Source organism: Pleurodeles waltl, chromosome 5 (genome assembly GCF_031143425.1).
Source record: "Pleurodeles waltl isolate 20211129_DDA chromosome 5, aPleWal1.hap1.20221129, whole genome shotgun sequence".
NCBI lineage: Eukaryota > Metazoa > Chordata > Amphibia > Caudata > Salamandridae > Pleurodeles > Pleurodeles waltl.
The window spans coordinates 291,802,256-291,825,618 of NC_090444.1; positions in this window are offsets into that span (position 1 = coordinate 291,802,256).

Genomic DNA, 23,363 nt, shown 5'->3' on the forward strand with positions numbered 1-23,363 from the left:
TAATTGTAATTGTTAGAAATAGGGTCTCTAGTTGGGAGAGGTATACACCCTTGTCCAAGTAGGGGCCACAGTCCTAGTAAGGGTAAGCCACAACACAATCCAAATTACTCTGTGCCCTCCCTCTGGTAGCTTGGCTCTGAGCAGTCAGGCTTAACTTTGAAGGCAATGTGTAAAGTATTTGTGCAATAAATCATACGGTCACACAGTGAAAACACCACAAAACACCAGAAAAATAGATAATATTTATCTGAATAAAATACTGTTGAAACAATGAAAATCCAATGTACAAAAGCAAAGTTATGAATTTTTAAAGAGTAAATCCAACCAAAGCACCTAGAAAACACAATAGCTCCAACTGGGGCTATCACAGCGTCACTGACAGAGTTGTTCCCAACAATCTGACACCACCGGTTCCGGTCACGGAGTCACACAGACCCCCAGGTACAGTACCTTTTGAAAACGAAGAACAAGAATGTCGCAAACAGTCTGAAAGAGGCGTTGATAGAGCCTGTACGATGTCAGTCCCTTACGGCTCCCGAGGGAAAGAGGCGTCTGTTCCGTGCTGTGAAGCAGGTGGAGGTGAGGCATCGGTTTTGTCTGGATCCAGGGGGAGATGATGTGTCATCGTCCGCAATGCGCCAATTCCATGTGACCGGTGGGGTCGCTGGTTCCAGTCTGTCAGGATGTGATGTGTCGACTTTGCAGTGTTGGGAGGACCCTGAGTGTCATCAGTGGAGTCTTGGCAACATCGGGCTTGCGTTGCAGGCTGCGGTCGTTGCGGACATCAAGGTCCAAGGAGCGTGAGCAGGCTTCAGCGTCGCTGAAGTTGTTCCAGAGTCGCTGGAGTAGGGTACTAGCAAAAAGCTAGTAGTTGAAGTCTTTGCTGTCCCTGCGACTTTAAAACAGGAGGCAAGCTCAATCCAAGCCCTTGGAGAGCATGTTTGAGGGAAGGCAGAGTCCTTCCAGCACAGTCAGAGGCCAGCAGGCAGCAGGGCAGCAGTCCTTTTCAGCAAAGCAGTTCAGAGAGTCCTTCGGGCAGCCAGGCAGGTCTTCTGACAGCTCAGGTGCAGGTCCAGAAGTGTCTGAGTTGGTGGGATCAGAGACCCAGTATATATACACCCAAAAATGCCTTTAAAGTGCGGGAGACTTCACAGAGTGGTTTTGAAGTGCACAAGTTCCTTTTTCAGCCCGGTCCTGTCTGCCAAGGTCCCAGTGGGGGGTTATCAGTCCATTGTGTGAGGGCAGGCCACTGGCCTTTGAAATGTATGTCAGACCCTCCACCCTTCCAACCCAGGAAGACCCATTCAGTACGCAGATTAATGCAGATGTGACTGAGTGTCCTGTGTTGGTGGTTGTCTGAGTAAAATGGACAAGGGAGCTGTCAACCAGTACAGACCAGATGTTGATTAGAGACAGGCTGTAAGACACAGATGTTTTTTAAGTGCAGAGAAATGCTCACTTTCTAAAAGTGGCATTTCTAAAATAGTAATATTAAATCCAACCTCACCAATAAGCAGGATTTCCTATTACCATTCCGGTCATATTAAATATGACCTTGTTACCCCTTTCAGATCAGAATCTACCACTCAAAAGTATATGAGGGCAGTACTAATGCTAATCTATGAAAAGAGCAGGCCTCACAGTGGTGGAAAACGAAATTAGGAGTTTTTCACATATAAAACATCGATGTTTACAGGTCCTGCCTTTTACCTACAAATCACCCCGCCCTATGGGTTACAAAGGGCCTACATTATGGGTGACATATATAGATAAAGGAGATTTTAAGGCTTGGCGAGTACTTTGAAATGCCAAGTCGAAGTGGCAGTGAAACTGCACACACAGGCCTTGCAATGGCAAGCCTGATACATGGTTAAGGGGCTACTTATGTGGGTGGCACAATCAGTGCTGCAGGCACACTAGTAGCATTTAATTTATTGGCCCTGCGCACATGTAGTGCACTTTACTAGAGACTTATAAGTAAATCAAATATGCCAATTGGGGATAAACCAATCTTACCATCTTTAAGTGAGAGAGCATATGCACTTTAGCACTGGTTAGCAGTGGTAAAGTGTGCAGAGTCCTAAAACCAGCAACAACAGTGTCAGAAAAGTGGAGGGAGGCAGGCAAAAAGGTGGAGGATGACCACCCTAAGGCTGTCAGGTCTAACAGTAAACAAAAATGTTATCCTGCACCCTCTATTCAGTGGCGCATGTACGTCTCCCAAAAGAAAAACACATTTATTCAACACACTTTCAGGGTGGGGAATACCGCTTGGGTCCGTATTTCCTAGACGTTTACACTATGATTAACGGTGTGACAACAGCCTTCAAATACAGTGGCTGCTTATGCCATGGTTGTCTGCAATATTACATACCTCATGAGTTTAACTCCTTGTTGGGTGACTGTTTTGAGCACCTGCTCCGTCGTACTCAACTAAAGACCATTACGTTGATAACAGAGGATTTGTTCTGGGATCCCTTTGGAAGCACAAGTGGTTCGATAAGTTCAAATCAGATGCAGAACTGTGCTCCTTGATGAAGAGCAGGGATTTGCCAGAACCTCTTGAACCTCGCAACATCTTATTTGGGAGGCATGCTAACGATAAACAGCAGTACACATGCACCTGCAAAGAGGAGAAAATCAATTATTACGATTTTACCAATCTCTAACCTTACATCAAGATGAAGCTGTAAAGTCCTCATATAAAGGGACTTTAAGGACCTCAACCAGTACGTTGGGTTGATTAAATGTCAAGTCTACCCTGCCAGGAGGCATTCATTCTCTGTACTGTCGCACAGATTTGAGGGTAAACAAATGTTTCCCCTATGTCGAATGTGCCCGGACTCATGTGTACAAACTTTCTGATTAAGAAGGGGCAACCACTGGTACGTGGTGCAGCATTGAAGTGCAAGCTGTCCTGGAAAAATGTTACAGACTTTGAAAAATACACAAAATATGGCACTTTGAGCAGACTACAACCAAGCTGTTTTCTAAGTATATTAACTTATTTCTCAGAGATAAGCAAAAAGCTTCTGGCTTTTCAGAATGGTGTGTTAATAAGATGACGAAGGAGAAATATATTTATGATTACCACACACGAGGATATACAATTGTGACCAGACCATATTGAAGTCAACCCCATCAGATGGCAGCTAGCTATACTCTGCCTCAATTCTCTGTGGGGAAAGTTCACCCAGCGAACAAACTTCTTAAATACCACAAGCATCACAGATCCTGACGAGTTGTATAAATATCTTTTTGACTCTTGTGATGATGCGTCCAGCTGCAAGTTTATTGACAATGAAACCACTTCTTTGTGAGGAAAGTACACAAAAGAGTATCCAACAACTTTTAACAATATAAACATTTTTATACAGTGTTTCACAACAGCGCACGCTCTGAACTTTACAGCATCCTGGTAACACTTGAAAACAGATCCCTCTATCACGATACAGACTCTTTTATCTTTGTAAGTAAACCTGGGAATGAAGATCCTCAGCTCAGGGAATATTTGGGCAATTTGACCAGCAAACTGGATGCTAATGAACACTTAGTTGAGTATGTCTCCTCCTGTCACAAGGCTTAGTCATTTTGGACACCTAGAAATGTTGTGTGTATGAAAGTCAAAGGTATCACCCTAAATGTTCGCAATACCATCAAAATCAATTTTGACAGTCTAAAGGATCTGAATAACGTTTATTCTACAGCTGGTGACAACCAAAATGATAAAACTATTATGGTCCATCAGCTGAGCATCGTCAGGTCCAAAAATGGTGGGAAATAAAAAATTTGCATAAAACCTTGCGTGTTGTGTTTGATAAAAGGGTACTAAGTGACGACTATAAAACCCTACGCTATGGGTATTGACAGGCATAAACTCCTAGATCCGGCTATGGGCACCAGACTGCAGCATCCATTCTTGTGTGTGTTATTAACCGGCCCCTCAAATTGCGGTATATCCTATTTTATAGAGAAGCTTTTAGAAAATGCTCTCAGTTTTTAACCGGTACCCCTGTAGCAAGAACTTTATACAGAACTCCCCCGAAAGTTCCCACACATTAAGGTCTTAGAAGGCATACCAGATAGTTTCAGTGATGTTGCTTTGCTACCCCTAAGCTGCATCAACATGGTAATTGTAGATGTTCTCATGAAACAAAGCAAGGATCACCCTGAGATGGAGAAAGCCTTTACGCAGGGCATCCGGTTGTTGGGTCCCAAATGTACGACCTAGTCAAAGTTCTTACTCGCTCTAAAACTCTATCACTGGCAAAAGCGCGTAGAGGCTGGGAGCACTTTCTGCTTGCCTGTGCAGAACTCAACATTCCTTCTACTCTTTTAGGCCATGCTGAACACCGGCAACAAATTGAAAACTACAAAGATCTGGCTTATTCAAGTTCAGGGTCCCTACTACCTGTTGTTTTTCACCCCTTCTGAAAGACGTCACATCAATTTTTTCCTAGCTTTCTCCTGAAAGGAGCGCTGAGGCTGTACTTCTGGAACCTAAAAAGACTTTATTCAGAATTATGACATCGCTACCTGTCTAATGCATCTTTGAAAACTGTCTTGCATAACTGTGTATTAAACACTAATGTATATGTTTGTGTAGATAAGTTTAAATTTTTTATTTCTATAATAAATGTTAAGTGCCTGTGTGGTACGAAAACTGTTTTGTAAATAAAACCCTTTTCTACCTTTTAACTGTTTCTTTGGTATTTTACATTTATTTTTTATTTTTCAAGTTTCAATATATATGTTTCAATGGGAATAAACAAACCGTGCCAGGTATTCAGATTTTACATTTTTAAAAGCGTTTTTTATGTGACACATGTCACATTACACAAAGGGGCATTTCACTCAGGCTTACACTTTAGACAATCTGGGAATGCTGATTTAGGTGCACTTGTTGTAGGTCTTATGTTTTCTTTCACATATTTCATAACAAAATGGTCATTGTTAGCAAGGTCCCTTGATTATAGATTTTTTAAATTCTAAACGTAACACCCTCTAACATTTTACTAATAAAATATATGCAATGCTCACTGCACGTAATGGAGAGAGCATCCTGGACCTGTATTTTGTTAAACTCTACCCTTTTAGCAGCTTTTTAAAATATATCAATATAGGTTTTGTATAGGTTTTGTATAGATGCTGTGTGTGGGGATCGCTGCAGCACTGTCAAACACTGTAACAACGTCTTTATATAAAAACAGAGCCGCCCAATGAGTTCCTTCCTTATAGTGCTGATCTATATTGAACACAAGAGAAATAGGCCTTTCTAGCCCAATTTCAGCTGGTAACCTATCAATTGAAAATACCCCTAAAAAGTATTTCTTGGTGTATGCATGTTTGCTTAGGAAACTACGAATCTGAAAAATTACAATTTTACAACAGTTTAAAAATGATGAAACAAAATCTGGCGGATGTGCTTGATTTGGATACGTTGTCAAACACAGAGAATACAACCATGTTTACATTCGCCGCCATGGGTTGCTTAAAACGTACTGCAGCTTTTAGATTTCCATTCTTGATCAGGTTGTTGTGGTCACCCTCTTCCACATGAGGGCTCAAATCAAACAGCGTGTACCCAGCCCATAACCTTCACTCAACACAACAGCTCCAGAGTCCTGCTAGTGTTTTCCTGTGATTGAAACCAGTCCGAGATATCGCCTAACAAAATTATTGTCTTCAAAACTGGATGTGTATGGTTTTGCAGGAATCACAGCATCCTCGTGGAACAGCGCAGCATAGGTGATGACGTAGTTTTTTAAATTAAAGGGGTTTGCAGTGTACAGACAGTTAAAAGCTGTGTTATCAACAAACCCAATAAAAATGAGTTTCAGTAGTTGTCCCTAAAAATGTTTTGTTGTTGGGTTAACCTCCTCCCTGCGGGTATGCTGAATATCTACAAAGCTACTCTTTCAACTGCATACTTACCATTTGATAGCTGTAAAGCTTTGGTGTGTGCCAGTCTGATGCTGGGTGACACTATCACTCTCTTTACAAATGAACTAGCAGCCAGTATGACAAGATTATACCACTCTGTATCGCCGCTTACGAGACAGAACAAGTCTTTGTTGCGTTTAAGTTTGATTTTAAGATCGATACAGTTGATGAGCAACTTATCTTGGAAAAAAGAGATCAGAATTTATACGGCTGAGGAGGTCAAACTGTTTACTTTTGTATGCAAAGCTAGCTCTCTTTACAAAACCTTTATTGTATCTGTCCAGCGGCTTGTCTTCAAAATTGGCATATGTGTTCTTGCAGAAGAACCCAGCTGAAAGCTGGGTGTCCAGGGTGCTGCTGCTGTAATTGAGAATACTCTTGATGTAGGCTCTGTAGGCGTGCATATTATCACTTTGGGTAGTGAGAAGATTGCCGAGGGTCATGTCTACTTGGTTAAACATGGTTGCTACGGGGTAAGCAATCGTCGCACCTTTAGCATCAGCATCTATGTTGGCACCATTTGCTTTTATGATTTTACAGACCAGATGTACTACAGTATTGTTGAGATCCAGATACATGTCGGTAGACACTGACACAAAGGCCCATATTTATACTTTTTGACGCACAACTGCGCCAACGCAGTTGTGCGTAAAAATTTTTACCGCCGGCTAATGCCATTCCAAAGCACCATGCGGGCGCCTTATTTATTGAATGACGTTAGCCGGCGCTGCGGACTGGTGTGCGTCAAAAAAAATTACTCACACCAGGCAGCGCCGGCGTAGGGGAAAATGGAGGTTGGGTGTCAAAAAATGGGGCAAGTCAGGTCTGAGGCAAAATTCAGACCTCAACCCGATTTGCGCCATTTTGTTTGACGGCCAACCCCCATTGAAATGACTCCTGTCTTAGCAAAGACAGGAGTCATGCCCCCTTGCCCAATGGCCATGCCCAGGGGACTTATGTCCCCTGGGCATGGTCATTGGGCATAGTGGCATGTAGGGGGGCCCAAATCAGGCCCCCCTATGCCACAAAAAAAATACGAAAAAAAATACTTACCCCAACTTACCTCTGCTTCCCTGGGATGGGTCCCTGCATCCTTGGGTGTCCTCCTGGGGTGGGCAAGGGTGGCAGGGGGTGTCCCTGGGGGCATGGGAGGGCACCTCTGGGCTCCTTCCGAGCCCACAGGTCCCTTAACGGCTGCCCTGACCCAGGTGTTAAAAAACGGCACCCATCAGGCTGGGCGCCGTTTTTTAAGGCCTGCCCCCTCCTGTGCGTCAAAATGATGTCACAGTATAAATATGGCGCACAGGCCTTAAAGTCATTTTTTGGAAGGGAACGCCTACCTTGCATATAATTAACGCAAGGCTGGTTCCCCCTTCCAAAAAATGGCGCACATGGTGGAACTTTGACACCCGCGGGGTCGGACGTCAAAGTATAAATATGGGGCAGGGTTTGCGCCGATTGTGCGTCAAAAATTTTGACGCACATTCGGCGCAAACAGAGTATAAATATGCCCCAAAATCTCTATTGGAGAGTTGTAGAGTTAAAGCGCCCGGAGGTGAGTCTTCCATGAAAAAGCTACTTTTGATGCTGGTCTGCGTAGGCTTGAGAGAAAATAGATCTAGCTCAAATTTGGCGCATTCTCTGAAGGACATGGCTGTTGTTGAGATTTTAAAAATATCTACTCGGCCAGATGTTTTCTTGTTCTATGCGGCTCTTTTTCCGCTTGCAGACCTTCTTTTGTGAGAGGCTTTTCTCTAGGGAGCAGGCTGGTCCCGCAAACTTGATGTTTATTGTTTCTTTTTCATACCTGTGCTACGCTTGTAGACAAGCCCTGCTCCTTCTTAGGGTTGTTAGTTCATTCGCTCAGCTACCACCCACATCACAGACCCTATCACATCCTACGCTTTATGTAGGGTTTTGCAATTTCATATCCTCTTTTCAAGAAAGGCATAGCTCTTCCAAACAAACTGCATAAAAAAATCTCCCAGCTCCATGCCATACATAACCGGGGCACCTTTAAAGAATGGGGGTCTGCCATACCCAGTCTGGTGTCTGTAATATTCCCTGTATGAGGCAAGGTCGGCGAATGTTTTCATGAACACAATGACGACTACTTCAATATTCGCTGTCACGCTGCGGCCATAAATGAAGCTTGACAATCCCTTTCGGTATTTAACCGATACTGTTCAGACTGGTCGTCGAATATCATGATGGAGAGAGTGTCAAATTGTTTTTTGAAATCTGTTCTTAGTCGGGCTTGATATGTTGAATTTTTACCAATATGTTATTTTCATCCTTCGCCTCTGCTCAGGTAAACGTATTCCATGTTTATGGGTATTGGATTTCAGTTAGGGCTGCTTCCAGTCCCCTTTTAGGTCTACTGGTTTTGCCAGTTTCACTGTAAAATTAGAAATTTGATTGCCAGAGATCATGTCATTTGATGCATTGGAAGCTAAAGTGATATAAAAGGACTTGGTCTCCATATTTTTGTTTCGACTTCTTGCACAGAGAGCTCTATACTCACACAGCCTTTAGACAGTTAGCCTGTACCCAACTGTTAAATTTCTCTGGCCAGCCCCTCAATTTGATTTAGGCTTGCTTCTGAGCCCCTCTAACTTTCTATTTCAGAACTTTCTCAAACCTGTAGACCCGCTAGATATTGGCCAGCACCTTTTGTAACTCTTCTTTGTAAAAGCTGCCCAAAAAGTCTTCGCCATCGTCATCTTTTAAACAGTAAAAGTATATATATATATATATATATATATATATACCTTCTTTAAGTTCTACTTGCGTCACTATACATATTTAATTGCTAGAAGTTTGTTAGCAGCTTTTTGTAAAGACCCCTTTCATCTTGGAAACCCTAACATGATCACCTTCTTTTAGAAGACGTTTCTTTACCTTGATTATGACTTTTTTAAGAATTTCACGGCATTACCACTATTGACCCCATAACTTTGTACACATAGCATGCTGGCGGCATTCAGAAGATCATACAATTGACTGTCATACAGCACATAACCTTTATTATGGAAGTTACCCGTTGGTTAGAAAGTCAAAGGCACTTTGCAAGCTGACCGTTGGCCGTAGTATTAAGCTCAACATATGGTACTGTTACACATTCCAATTTTCATCCACTCTAGGTAACCACACTTTGACACATCAGCTGGCTATACACATCGGACTATCACACTTTGGTGCCTCTGGCGTAACACAGACCTTCAAAGAGGACAGAATTGAGGGACGAATTTTGGCTCTTCTTTATTTAAGCAACACGTATATCAATTCTGCGATGCAAACGTATCCAGGCCATATAAAAGTGCCTGCGGATGGTCATTCTGTAATTTGACCTAGAAGTAAGTACGTACATTAAATAAAACAAATATAATGCCATGATAATGAGCTCTCCAACATTTATAAAACAGCTTTTATAGGTGTGAGAAAGTAGCCTCTTTCTAGCCTTGTTACCCCCACTTTTGGCCTGTTTGTGAGTGTATGTAAGGGTGTTTTCACTGTCTCACTGGGATCCTGCTAGCCAGGGCCCAGTGCTCATAGTGAAAACCCTATGTTTTCAGTATGTTTGTTATGTGTCACTGGGACCCTGCTAGTCAGGACCCCAGTGCTCATAAGGTTGTGACCTATAGGTATGTGTTCCCTGTGTGATGCCTAACTGTCTCACTGAGGCTCTGCTAACCAGAACCTCAGTGGTTATGCTCTCTCTTTACAAATTGTCACTAACAGGCTAGTGACCAATTTTACCAATTTACATTGGCATACTGGAACACCCTTATAATTCCCTAGTATATGGTACTAAGGTACCCAGGGTATTGGGGTTCCAGGAGATCCCTATGGGCTGCAGCATTTCTTTTGCCACCCATAGGGAGCTCTGACAAATACTACACAGGCCTGCCACTGCAGCCTGAGTGAAATAATGCACACATTATTTCACAGCCATTTTTCACTGCACTTAAGTAACTTATAAGTCACCTATATGTCTAACCTTTACCTGGTAAAGGTTGGGTGCTAAGTTACTTAGTGTGTGGGCACCCTGGCACTAGCCAAGGTGCCCCCACATTGTTCAGGGCCAATTCCCCGGACTTTGTGAGTGCGGGGACACCATTACACGCGTGCACTACATATAGGTCACTACCTATATGTAGCTTCACAATGGTAACTCCGAATATGGCCATGTAACATGTCTATGATCATGGAATTGCCCCCTCTATGCCATCCTGGCATAGTTGGCACAATCCCATGATCCCAGTGGTCTGTAGCACAGACCCTGGTACTGCCAAACTGCATTTCCTGGGGTTTCACTGCAGCTGCTGCTGCTGCCAACCCCTCAGACAGGTTTCTGCCCTCCTGGGGTCCAGCCAGGCTTGGCCCAGGATGGCAGAACAAAGGACTTCCTCTGAGAGAGGGTGTTACACCCTCTCCCTTTGGAAAATGGTGTGAAGGCAGGGGAGGAGTAGCCTCCCCCAGCCTCTGGAAATGCTTTCATGGGCACACATGGTGCCCATTTCTGCATAAGCCAGTCTACACCGGTTCAGGGACCCCTTAGCCCTGCTCTGGCGCGAAACTGGACAAAGGAAAGGGGAGTGACCACTCCCCTGACCTGCACCTCCCCTGGGAGGTGTCCAGAGCTCCTCCAGTGTGCTCCAGACCTCTGCCATCTTGGAAACAGAGGTGCTGCTGGCACACTGGACTGCTCTGAGTGGCCAGTGCCACCAGGTGACGTCAGAGACTCCTTCTGATAGGCTCCTTCAGGTGTTGCTAGCCTATCCTCTCTCCTAAGTAGCCAAACCCTCTTTTCTGGCTATTTAGGGTCTCTGTCTCTGGGGATTCCTTAGATAACGAATGCAAGAGCTCATCCGAGTTCCTCTGCATCTCTCTCTTCACCTTCTGCGAAGGAATCGACTACTGACCGCGCTGGAAGCCTGCAAAACTGCAACAAAGTAGCGAAGACGACTACTGCAACTCTGTAACGCTGATCCTGCCGCCTTCTCGACTGTTTTCCTGGTGGTGCATGCTGTGGGGGTAGTCTGCCTCCTCTCTGCACTAGAAGCTCCGAAGAAATCTCCCGTGGGTCGACGGAATCGTCCCCCTGCAACCGCAGGCACCAAAGAACTGCATCACTGGTACCTTGGGTCTCCTCTCAGCACGACGAGGGAGGTCCCTTGAATCCAGCAACTCTGTCCAAGTGACTCCCACAGTCCAGTGACTCTTCAGTCCGAGTTTGGTGGAGGTAAGTCCTTGCCTCCCCACGCCAAACTGCATTGCTGGGAACCGCGACTTTTGCAGCTACTCCGGCCTCCGTGCACTTCCGGTGGAAATCCTTTGTGCACAGTCCAGCCTGGGCCCACGGCACTCTAACCTGCATTACACGACCTCCTAAGTTGTCCTCCGGCGACGTGGGACTCCTTTGTGCGACTTCGGGTGAGCACCGTTTCACGCATCCTTGTAGTGCCTGTTTCTGGCACTTCTGCGGGTGCTGCCTGCTGCTGAGAGGGCTCCTTGTCTTGCTCGACGCCCCCTCTGTCCCCAGACGCAATTGGCGACATCCTGGTCCCTCCTGGGCCACAGCAGCACCCAAAAACCCTAACCGCACGATTTGCAGCTAGCAAGGCTTGTTGGCGGTCTTTCTTCAGGAAAACACTTCTGCACGACTCTCCACGGCGTGGGGGATCCGTCCTCCAAAGGGGAAGTTCCTAGCCCTTGTCATTCCTGCAGAATCTCCAGCTTCTACTGTCCAGTAGCAGCTTCTTTGCACCCACAGCTGGCATTTCCTGGGCATCTGCCCATCTCCGACTTGCTTGTGACTTTTGGACTTGGTCCCCTTGTTCCACAGGTACCCTCGACTGGAAATCCATTGTTGTTGCACTGCTGATTTGTGTCTTTCCTGCAGAATTCCCCTATCACAACTTCTATGTCCTTTGGGGAACTTTAGTGCACTTTGCACTCACTTTTCAGGGTCTTGGGGTGGGCTATTTTTCTAACCCTTACTATTTTCTAATAGTCCCAGCGACCCTCTACAAGGTCACATAGGTTTGGGGTCCATTCGTGGTTCGCATTCCACTTTTGGAGTATATGGTTTGTGTTGCCCCTATCCCTATGTGTCTCCATTGCATCCTATTGTAACTATACATAGTTTGCACTGTTTTCTAATACTATTACTGCATATTTTGGTATTGTGTACATATATCTTGTGTATATTTGCTATCCTCATACTGAGGGTACTCACTGAGATACTTTTGGCATATTGTCATAAAAATAAAGTACCATTATTTTTAGTATATCTGTGTATTGTGTTTTCTTATGATATTGTGCATATGACACTAGTGGTACTGTAGGAGCTTCACTCGTCTCCTAGTTCAGCCTAAGCTGCTCTGCTAAGCTACCATTATCTATCAGCCTATGCTGCTAGACACCCTATACACTAATAAGGGATAACTGTGCCTGGTACAAGGTGTAAGTACCCCTTGGTATTCACTACAAGCCAGTCCAGCCTCCTACAATAGGTCTAAAGAACCTCCGGCTGCCTATTTTTAAAATATACATCACACACATGTTTTTCTAAAGCTCTTTCAACCATCTTTCTGGCAGATGCTGAGCACTACCCTTGCATTCACTCAGGTTTTGTGCACAGCTCGCACACACATTGGCTCTCTCTCAATGTACTCAACAAGACCTTTATCATACCTGGATGGACACTTTTTTCACCTGTCAAATGATACAGCAGCTCTAGCAGATTATATACTCTATGAGGGTCTAACATAAAACATATATGGCGGATAGTTCTTGACGTATATGAGGCATGTAGACATTAGTGAGCCTTCTGGTGGTGGTTATTCATTTTATGCCCATGACAGAGATTATAAAAGTCATGTTTGAGACAAGCGTTCACAACTCAGTCTGCAAAACCTTTAACGCACCAAATGTCCTTGAAGGGTAGGGTTGGGGCTTCTTTTTCAAAATCAGTAATATTATGCACACAGGTGCATTTCTTATGCGGTTTTCTGCTTTGACTTGGTGAACTTTCAGCCGATTTTGAACAGCATTAGCAGTAAAAGTTAACTGAATTAACCGGCAGCGTACCCTCCACCCCTGCTACTTTTGATGATGCTTTATGTGGTTAAAAAAAAAGAAGAAAGAATCTATTAGTTAATGTTAAATATGTGTCTGCATACAGTATAAAAATGCAAAATAAATATCTTTTTTACTCACTTCAGAGCATGATTCATGTTCAAAAACACCTCCTAACTCTTGAGAGTTATTCAGATACATCGACATGTAACCACCGTCGGAGCTCGCCCCCGGCTCTCGCATGATGACTCCGTCAGGCGACGACCAGGCTGGAAACCCCATATCTTCGTACACTGCTGAGTTAGGAGCTGTTATAGATCCTCAATACTGCTTTGAGCTGAAGCCTAATTTGTGGAGGCCACACTGCTGTGTAATCCTTTAATAGGGGAAATCAGCCATGGTAATTCAGTGTGGCTGAGATCTGCCAACCTCCAGCACAAATGCTCATTAAAACCTGTGAAGTTGTGACCTGCGTATTTAGAACTGCTCTGCAGCAAAACCAGGGCCATTGATGTAGGTGGCACACTGCATTAACATTTATTGATGGTGTTCACACTGTTTGTATCAGGTGTCTTTTGGCAATGCAGTTGTGCTGCTTCATATTCGTGACAGGATTTCTTTCCAGGAAGAGCACAGGGGTCTGGCAGCCTCTACGCAGGGAGCTCCTTATATATATATTCCCTACACCAAAAGGGGCTGTACTCCTCTCCAACACAACTGAGTCACATGGTCTGCAGAGGTTTGAAACATGCCCCAGCATACTGCAGTCCCACTGAGCAGGGGTGCAATAAGCCCATGCATGTTTAGGCACAGCAAACGGGGGAGGGGGGCACTTTTACATCACATCCCAATCACATGGTCTTCAGGGATCGGGGTCCGCTGACTAAGGGGATAAAACAACTACTCGTGACATCACCGCTATCATGTGATCGGTCGCCTGACTAAGGTGATGTCACACCCCACATGACCATACCACAGGTCACAGGACCCACACAGTCATGTCACCCGGATGTGATGTCACACCTGGGGCAGGTCCTGAGGGATCTAGAAGTCTCGGCCACTGAAGTTACGTCACTTCCGTGACAAGATAACTATCACTTGTAGTTTGATGAAATGTATCACTTTATCCTACTACCATTGTCTGTGGTAATGAATAAATGTGATGACGTGATTACTTTGAAGGCAAGGTTCTCCAAAAGATTTGATTGGATGAAAATAAAATGAATGTCACAAGAGCCAAAAGAATCAGTGCATGACTATTATGAGCGATTGATGCAGGCATTTTGACAACACAGTGGTCAGGAATATCTCGACAAGAGTGATATTGGGTTCTTTGTGTCACAATTTGTTCTTGGGTTGAGACCAGAGATTAGTATGCATATACAAGAGAGTGTAATTTGCTGGAAAATAAAATTGTTAGATGAGATTATGAAATATATGTAATATAGTAGGGATGAACAGGAAATGAAGCAGAAGAAAAGTAAGGAGACGTTTATGCTTGCACATGAAATTGAAATTGGTGCTGAAATGTTTTAGAAATCGGTCATTTTGAAGGAATTCTGGTGGAATCCAAGGTGTTAGTTTTCAAGCTGGAGTCCAAGGTGTTCAGGGAGGTATGATGGTTTCACAGACTAGAGGTCGTGGAGTTCCAGTTGATTCAAATTCTGGTTTAGCTTGTGCAACGTTGAAGAAAATGACTCCTTGTAATTTTTGTATCAAACTTGGGCATTTTAGAGGGAGTGTAGGCTGATTTCAGAGTCAATGAGTTGAAATAATCAAATGCAAGGAGGAAATCCAATGCAGATGCAGATTGTACAAGTTCAGCAAATGCAAGTGCCAATGCAGATGCAGGTGACACAAGCCCTGATGGCCAAACAAAACATGGGAAATTCTAGATTTAATATGAATCAGATGTCTAGAGTAAATTCAAACCCATTTGAGAATCAGAATAAGAACCCATTTCAATTGTTCCCTATGTTGGACAGTGAGAGCTTTGTCTCTGCTAATTCTCAGTGATGGTGCCTGAGGGGTGAGGAAGATTGTGTACTTGGTGCAGTCTTAGAAGTAGGCTAGAAAGGACCATTTGTAGAAGGGGAGGTAAATGGCCACCAAGTGTCATTTCTTATCAACACCGGAGTTAACAGTTTCACTGTTAGAACTGTGGAAGTCTGAGACCTACCCCCCCTTTCGGAAAAGAAGATCCAAGTTGTAGGAGTTACAAATAAACAGATCAAAATTCCAGTTTCAGAAGTCTCAGTAAAAATAGGTTCATTTGGAGAAAAACCCCAATTTGTGGTGTGCGATTCGAGTCCTATAAACCTGCTAGGATGACATTTTTTGTGCAAGTTAAATTGCCCAATGTACTGTTCACCAGATAGTATCGCCTTTCAAACTTGTGATGAAGATGTTGAATTCAAATTGGACCAGCAAGAGGCAAAGATCATTGGATTAATCAAAGGTGTAAAACCAGTCCGCATTACAGTAGAGCCTAATGCAAACTTTCTGAGAATACCACCATACAATTTGACTCCAGAGACAGGAATAACACCAATAAACGATACATGTTGAGGAAAGGAACTCTAAGAGAAAATTGGGAGCCCTTGCAATTTGCCTACCATGGACTTACAGAAACCCAATGAAAAATATGGAATTGTTCAAAACCTCCAATAGATTAACAATATTGTTGTTGCATGTTGTCCTGTGGTATCGAATCCAGCCAGCATCTTTCTCTAAATCTGGACACTAAAGGCCATTTGTAGACCATTTGTTTTGGTTTACTATAGTGTATCTCTATCAGGGCCTCTTTTCAATCCCATTATATGAGGGCATTCAATTCTTATTTTCTTTTGTGTTCCAGAGAGAGAGATGGTGAAGAGTTTCACAAGGATATACTGACAGTACTTCCATATTTAGTGCTGGGTGATTCTGATGAGTATATATGGCGCTGTCTGTCATTCCACTAAAGTATCTATTGGTGTTCCGTATTCCTAGTACTAGTGATGGTGCACCTAATAGAAGATCACCCAAAACTCCCTATACTCAGTGATCATAAATCACTGATGTCAACATTGCTATATATATATATATAGGGCACACATCAAATCAAAAGTCCATTTTAAGTCAGTTTTCTTGTCTTTTATTCTTTGGATCTTGATTTCCAGCCGTGAGTCCCAATCATTACTTGTCACTTACCGCAAACATGTGTTTTGTCCGGGGTGTACCCCGTGACTTCATCAGGGCTGCAATTACATAAAGTTGTCCATTCATTTAAAAAAAACATAATAAGCACCCAATTACACCTCTTGTGCAAAGAGTGGGATACTGATATTGTTAATGATTCATAGCATTCAGCCCAAATAAAAAAGTGCCATAATGATATCATACAAAAAATCATATAATAAGTGACCAGTGAAAAGTGAATAAATAAAGAACCCTATAAACAGGCAGGTTTTAAAATGCAAACATGAAAAGTATCTTAATCCAAAATGTGTTCATAAAATATTATTGAGTGTGCAAGCATATACACATGCGGTCCTGTCGATAACAGTTTCATATGGATGTCTTTCTCCAAAAGATCAATACTTCTGTCTTGTTGGAGTTGAGTTTGACGCAATTGAGGAAGTTAATTCTGATGGTGGTGGGGTCCTCGGTGAGCGAGAGGATGAGTTGTGTGTTTCTGTGTAAAATATGATGTTGAGGCTGTGGAACCTGAAGATGTCAGCGAGGGGGTCATGGAGGTGTTGAACAATGTGGAGCTGAGAAATGATCCTTGGGGTACGACGCATATGATGTTCTTGCGCTTGGAGTTGAAGGGGGGCAGCCGGATGCACTGCATTTGTCCTATAAGGAAGGAAGTGATCCACTTGAGTGTGTTCTCCTGTATGCCGACGTTGTGGAGTCAGTTGATGAGGGTATTGTGGGAAACTGTGTTGAATATTGGTGGAAGGTCAAGGAGGATCAAGGCTGCCGTCTCCCTGTGGGCAAGGATGGCTCTCATGTCATCTGTGGCTACGATCTGTGCAGTCTCCGTGCTATGGTTGGCTTGGAATCCTGATTGGGAGATGTAAAAAAGGTTGTTTTGATCCAGGTACTTGGTGAGCTGTTGATTGATGGTCTTCTGAAGTACTTTGGCAAGATAAGGAAGCAGAGGATTAGTCAGTAATTTTTGAGTTCGATGGGATTGAATGAGAATTTCTTTAGGAGGTATCTGATCTCTGCATGTTTCTATGTGCCCGGGAAGTGTGCCTTGTTGATGGAGGTGTTGCGGATGCTAGTGAGTTCTGTGCTGTTTTGGTTGATTCTGAGGTTATAAAAATGGTCGGGGCATGTGTCGGTGGATGCTCTGGAGTGGACGGACGAGAGGATGGCCTTGGTGGTTTGTGTGGTGATTGGTGTCCATGAGGCGATGTTATGGCTGGTGTGTGTTGATTAAACTAGGCTGTTGAGGTTGAGATTTGTAGGTTGGGGAGGTCAAAGTTGTTCTATATGGTGGTGATTCTGTGGAAACATCTAGCTGAAAATGGACATAAAGGGGGTCATTCCGACCCCGGCGCCGGGCGGAAACCACCCAAACACCGCCCCGCGGTCAGATGACCGCGGGGGGCATTCCGACTTTCCCGCTGGGCCGGCGGGCGATCTGCAAAAGATTGCCCTCCGGCCCAGCGGGAAAGCCCCAGCAAAGATGAAGCCGGCTCCGAATGGAGCCGGCGGATTTGCTGAGGTGCGACGCGTGCAGTGGCACCCGTCGCGATTTTCAGTGTCTGCCAAGCAGACACTGAAAATCTTGCTGGTGCCCCACGACACACGTTCCCGCCAGCCTCTTCCTGGCGGTGTAAACCACCAGGAACGGGAAGGCGGGAAGGGGGTCGGAATCCCCATGGCGGCGCTGCTTGCAGCGCCACCATGGAGGATTCCTTTGGCCAGGGGAAAACCGGCGGGAAACCGCCGGTTCCCCTTTTCTGACCGCAGCTTTACCGCCGCGGTCAGAATTGGCCAGGAAGCACCGCCAGCCTGTTGACGGTGCTTCCGTGGTCGTTGGCCCTGGCGGTCAATGACCGCCAGGGTCAGAATGACCCCCAAAGTGTCTCCGAGTAAACTGCAATATTGTTAAAAACAAGCCAATTACTTGGGACATATCACTGAAAAAGGAATGAGAAAGGTGTCACAAGAGAGAGTTGAAATGATTTTAAGAATGAATCAACCCAGAACACAGAGATGTCAGAATGTTCCTGGGAACGGTGGGCTACAGAAGACAGTGGATACCAAACGTTTCCCTAGTGGCTAAGCCTTTAATGAGGCTGACACACAAAGATGTCCCTATTCCGCTTCCATGGAACAATGAGTGCTTGAAAGCTTTCATAGAGCTGAGAGAAAGTCTCTATCGGCCCTGGCACGAGGAATGCATGATTACAAAAAGATGTTGTTATGCTATTAATTGTGTTTGACCAATGACTTTGTGTTTCACCACTGCGCATATTAGTTGTTCAATGTTCATCAGGACTACATTACATTCTGTATTCAATTTAGCTGCCTATTGGCTTTAACGTGGCATTAGACATTACATTTAGTATTTAGGTTAGCTGCCTATTGGCTTTAACATGGCATTAGACATTACATTCTGTATTCAGTTTAGCTGCCTATTGGCTTTAACATGGCATTAGACATTGCATTTGGTATTTAGGTTAGCTGCCTATTGCCTTTAACGTGGAGTTAGGCATTGCAGTTGAGCTGTGTTTTTCTGTGTTTTTCCACATGGTAGGCCAAGCTGTGTTTTTGGTATTGAATTCACACCAAACCCTAGCTGATAAGAGAGCGTAGATTTTGTGTTTACCTCTCAATCCAGCCTGGGAATGAGTGAAGTTTGGAGACTTGGCCACTCTCCAGGCTTGTTCAGTTCCCACACTGAGCCAGCATTTTTGCTTTTAACGGTGGCCCTGGCGGCAGCAAAGGGGAGATTCTCCAGGACTTCAGTCAGGAGCGGACTTCAGCTGCCTGGCTCCCGTTTGGGTGGAAAGTCTCTTTCTCGCAGTTGAACAGGAGTCATCAACTTGAAGATAGGAGAAAGATGACAAGCAGTGATAGGCCCTACGGTGATGCAATTTTTACTTTTATTCTTTGCTTTGAAGTTATGCTATAATATAATCACATGTATTTGCTGTGTACATTGATATATTTTGCTTTCATTGCTGCGACTACTTTTAAACGTGTGCTTCCAACCTACTAATCTCGTCTTTCAGGAACCTCGTGGTGAAGTAGTAATAATAATAAATGTCTTCTTTAAACTGAGAAGGGCATTCCAGAGAAATTTTGTAAGCTCGATCATGAGATAAGATAAGGATAGCAAAACAGATGTTGACCTTATTTTGCTGTGAGAGGGAGGTCTGAGCTCTCTCAGTACGTACTCAGATGCATGGAGATTCATGAAGAGCTGTGGCTTATTTTTCAATTCGCTTGATCTGGTAGCTGAAGGGCTAATGTGGTCGCCACAGTCGGTGTCAGTATAGAGAGATGTGAAAACATAGTGATGGGATATCCTTTAGCTGTTATGGTCCCTCAGTCCGTTGAAAGTCTGCTTACCGGAATGAAAACATACTACATGATGAATAGTAGACTTACCAAGTACAGGCAACAAATCTTTGCAGCTGATAATATTTTTTTGAAACAGTGTCATTCATTGAATCCATCACTACTACTGCTGTTGCCTGAAAATGATTTGAATGATACAGAGGTTGCACATGATTGTCTATATGTCACAGATTTATGCACTGAGCCAGGGCCAGACATAAATGATGAATCTATGACTGAGCCTGATAATGCAGTCTTTGTGGGTGTCTCATGCCTGAGAACTAATGAAGGTGTCTCGAAGGCAGCTTTCGCTGTCTGTACATTTCAAGAGGTTGTGAAAGCTTTCTGGCTTCGAAGTGTTACCTTAGCACAAGTTGCAGAACTAATTGCCCTTATAAGAGCTTTCAGTGTATCAGCCCAATCGAGGGTGACTAGATTTACCGATAGTATGACTTTAGTGTGGTTCATGACTTTGGACAGTTATGGCCCCAGGGCTGTTTCATTAACCCCTCGTCTGGCACTCCAATCAGAAATGGGGAACATGTGAGGAAGTTACCCAATGCATTGAAGATGCGTAATGAAGTTGCAGTTGTTAAATGTGCACCCCACAGAAGTGGCAATGGATATGTCACAAATGGAAACAGATTTGATGATCAAGTTGCATGGTATTGTGCACTTGTGTCCTGCACTTTAACAGGGCTTACACAAATTAATCTGCAGAGGACACTGCTTTTTCGAAGTTGTTGTCAGTAGCTAATACATGGGAAGAGCTCAAGAGATTACAGGAAGATGTTCTAGAAGCAGAACAGCGGGGTTGGATCAGAGCAGGATGTTGGAAAAACGCAAATGACATTTGAGTTTCAGCAGATGGAAGACCAGTCTGCTCTTTCCCAAGACACAATATTTTTATGGCTAGGGAAAGAAGCAATGGTGAGATTATTCAGACAGAATTGGTTTAAACCCTTTGCTGCTAGACCTTCCTCCTCGCCCCCTCCCCCGGGCTAAGCCTTTTTTGGCTATTTAAGGTAGTTTGTGCTGAGGCCTCCATAACTAAGCTTTCCATGCCAAATGTGTGTCCTTTTTTCCCCACATCCTCGGAATTCTAAAGGTACATTGGGTTCGTGGATTTCCCTGGAGGGGACCAAGAAATTAGCCAAAATATGGCTGTATTTTGTTTTTTTGTGAAAAACGACTGCAGAGAAAAGTGTCTTTTTTCCCCGCAGATGGCATCAATGAAAGGTTTCTGGTGCTTAAATAACCATCTTCGCAGCTATTAGGAACAGGAAAACTTTATTCAGAAAATGTAACTTCTCTTGCTGTCTGGCCACTAACTTCCAAATAGCTAAGGCTTCAAATTGTGCTGGTATCGGAGGGAGCTTTAATTCATAAAGTACTCTTCTCAACTTCTCTAAAATGTTCATATTAAAGCTGCCATGAGCAAGAAATGCTAAGCTCCTTTCCTTCTCTGTAATTTTGTGCCATTGCTTTAACCAAATACATGCTGAAGGACGTTTCTCCTCAATTACAATTTATGCAGGTGTACATTCTGGTGGGGCAATTTCTCCTAGTTTGACTTGAATGAAAGCATCTCCTGTTATCGCACTCTTTAATGCTTTGAAAAATTTAATTTTCACCTGTAATTTCACCTAAAACTATGAATTTAATTCAGAACAGGAAGTAACACTTGTACAATAGTCTGGGGTCTTAGACCACACAGGGTCTGTACATCAACAACTACGTGGGCAATGTTTTTTTAGCACAAAGTGCCATAATCACTTGAAGTATGACGACTTCCCTACTCTAACCCTTTGGAGTACTTACACTCCCTAATCAACTACATTGTAGTACGCAGACTCCCTATTTCCTCTCACACATTACAATTCACCTGCGATTTGCCAAAGTACTGCAAGCGCAAACCCTACTCAAAACTAAAACAATCACTAGGATTATTGGGCACATATGAAATTTCATCCAAACAAGCATTGGCAAAACCCAATTATCAGAATCTCAACAAACCTTGGCAAAACCAAATCACTCAATCCTCTCATTCTGAGATAGAACCATCAGAACTAGGATGTTTCCCTCCTATTGAGACAAAACCAACAGATGACTCCCTCCTATTGAGACATAACCATCCTCTGCTGCTAGCAAGTTCTGTGGGTGTGTCACTTTATTTTTTTTTATATTATTGTGATAAGGTGACATGTATAGGGTAAAACATCTATTTACCCTCAGAAGTTGACTCGGACCTTTTAACTCAGACAGGAGTAAGAAATCATCCAATCAGACAATATGAACCAACAAACATCAAATATGACATCAAAGAATCAACAATAATCAATTGGAGTCAGTTATTTAAATACACCATGACCTATGTGGCTATGAATCGCCACACCAGTTTAGTGAAGTTTAAACATTTATTACCCTTTAGATTAACAATGCTAAGATAACGTAAATCATGCGCAAGACCAAATGATAGAAGTACATAAACGTCACACGCTGTCCAAAACGCCTGAAGAATCTCAATCTAATTAAGAAATGTAACATTAGACACTCCAAACAAACAATGCAGAATAGCAACAGAATCAAGTGGAAAATAACAACAGCACACATTTAGTTTTTGCAGTTGAATAAATGAAAATCAATTAATAAACAGTTAAATTTAGACATTAGGCAGGCATCCCTAACTATTATTGTAATTAGAAAGTGTGTGTGGGCTTCATACAAAAAGAAATTAAGACAAAACTTAATTTGGAAAACATCTAACTATGGCACTAACTAAAATAAGTGGTTGGATTTTTTAAGGAGAAAACCTGCAAAGAAAACACAAAAATCATTTTGGTTATACCTCTCCTAAATGAATCAGCAAGCAGCAGAAACTTTATCAGCAGATTGCAGGAACATCAGGTCTCCAGGAAAGAACACCAGGACAAGCAAGGGAAACAGTTCAGCAAGATTGGGCCTAATATAACTGAACTGTAAGAATCATAGGCAAAGACTAAGCAGCATCTCTGAACAGAACTCAAGCTAAAAGGAATCTCACTTACATCACCCAAACATTGCTATATTAAAGTCCCAAAAGCTACTAACTAAGCTTCTATTGGACAAGACTATGAGGTGGTTTAGTTTTCAGCCAATAACACATTGTCTGAGCATCAGATGTATCCCTTCACGTTTTCTGCAGTCATGATTGGTTCATGCCGTCACTCCTCTCCGGACACCAGCTTCCGTGATTAATTACATTTAAAACTATGTGGAAACATAAAATGTGCTTCCTGCCAAAAATGAAACTCAAGCAGGAATAAAATGGTATATGAAAAACATGAAATTGAGCATTGAGGCTCTTTGTTTAGTTTGTGCGTTATTATTTAATCTCAGAACAGCTGTTACAAGCAAAGAACGTAACTCTTCCACAGTGTGCACGTCACCAGGATGTTTGAAGAAACATTATTTTTGCAAAGCCAGCATTCTTTTAAAATATCGTGCCTCAGGAATATTACTAAAACGTGAGGCCTTTAAAGTAGTGCTTAAGCATGTAGAGTAAAACATTTCATTTAAATTTAAACCATAAACCTTTAGTCCATATTAATAATCAACTTGTCAGTATATTTAATTATGTTTAAGCAAAATACATGTTCATTAGTGATTATTTAATTTCATATTAATACATTTTATTTAGGGTGTCCACCATATCAGCTACATGTTTTTATTTCTAACACATGGTTTTCAGTTAGACCTTCTAATACACGTTATTTCACATTATGGTTTAGTGA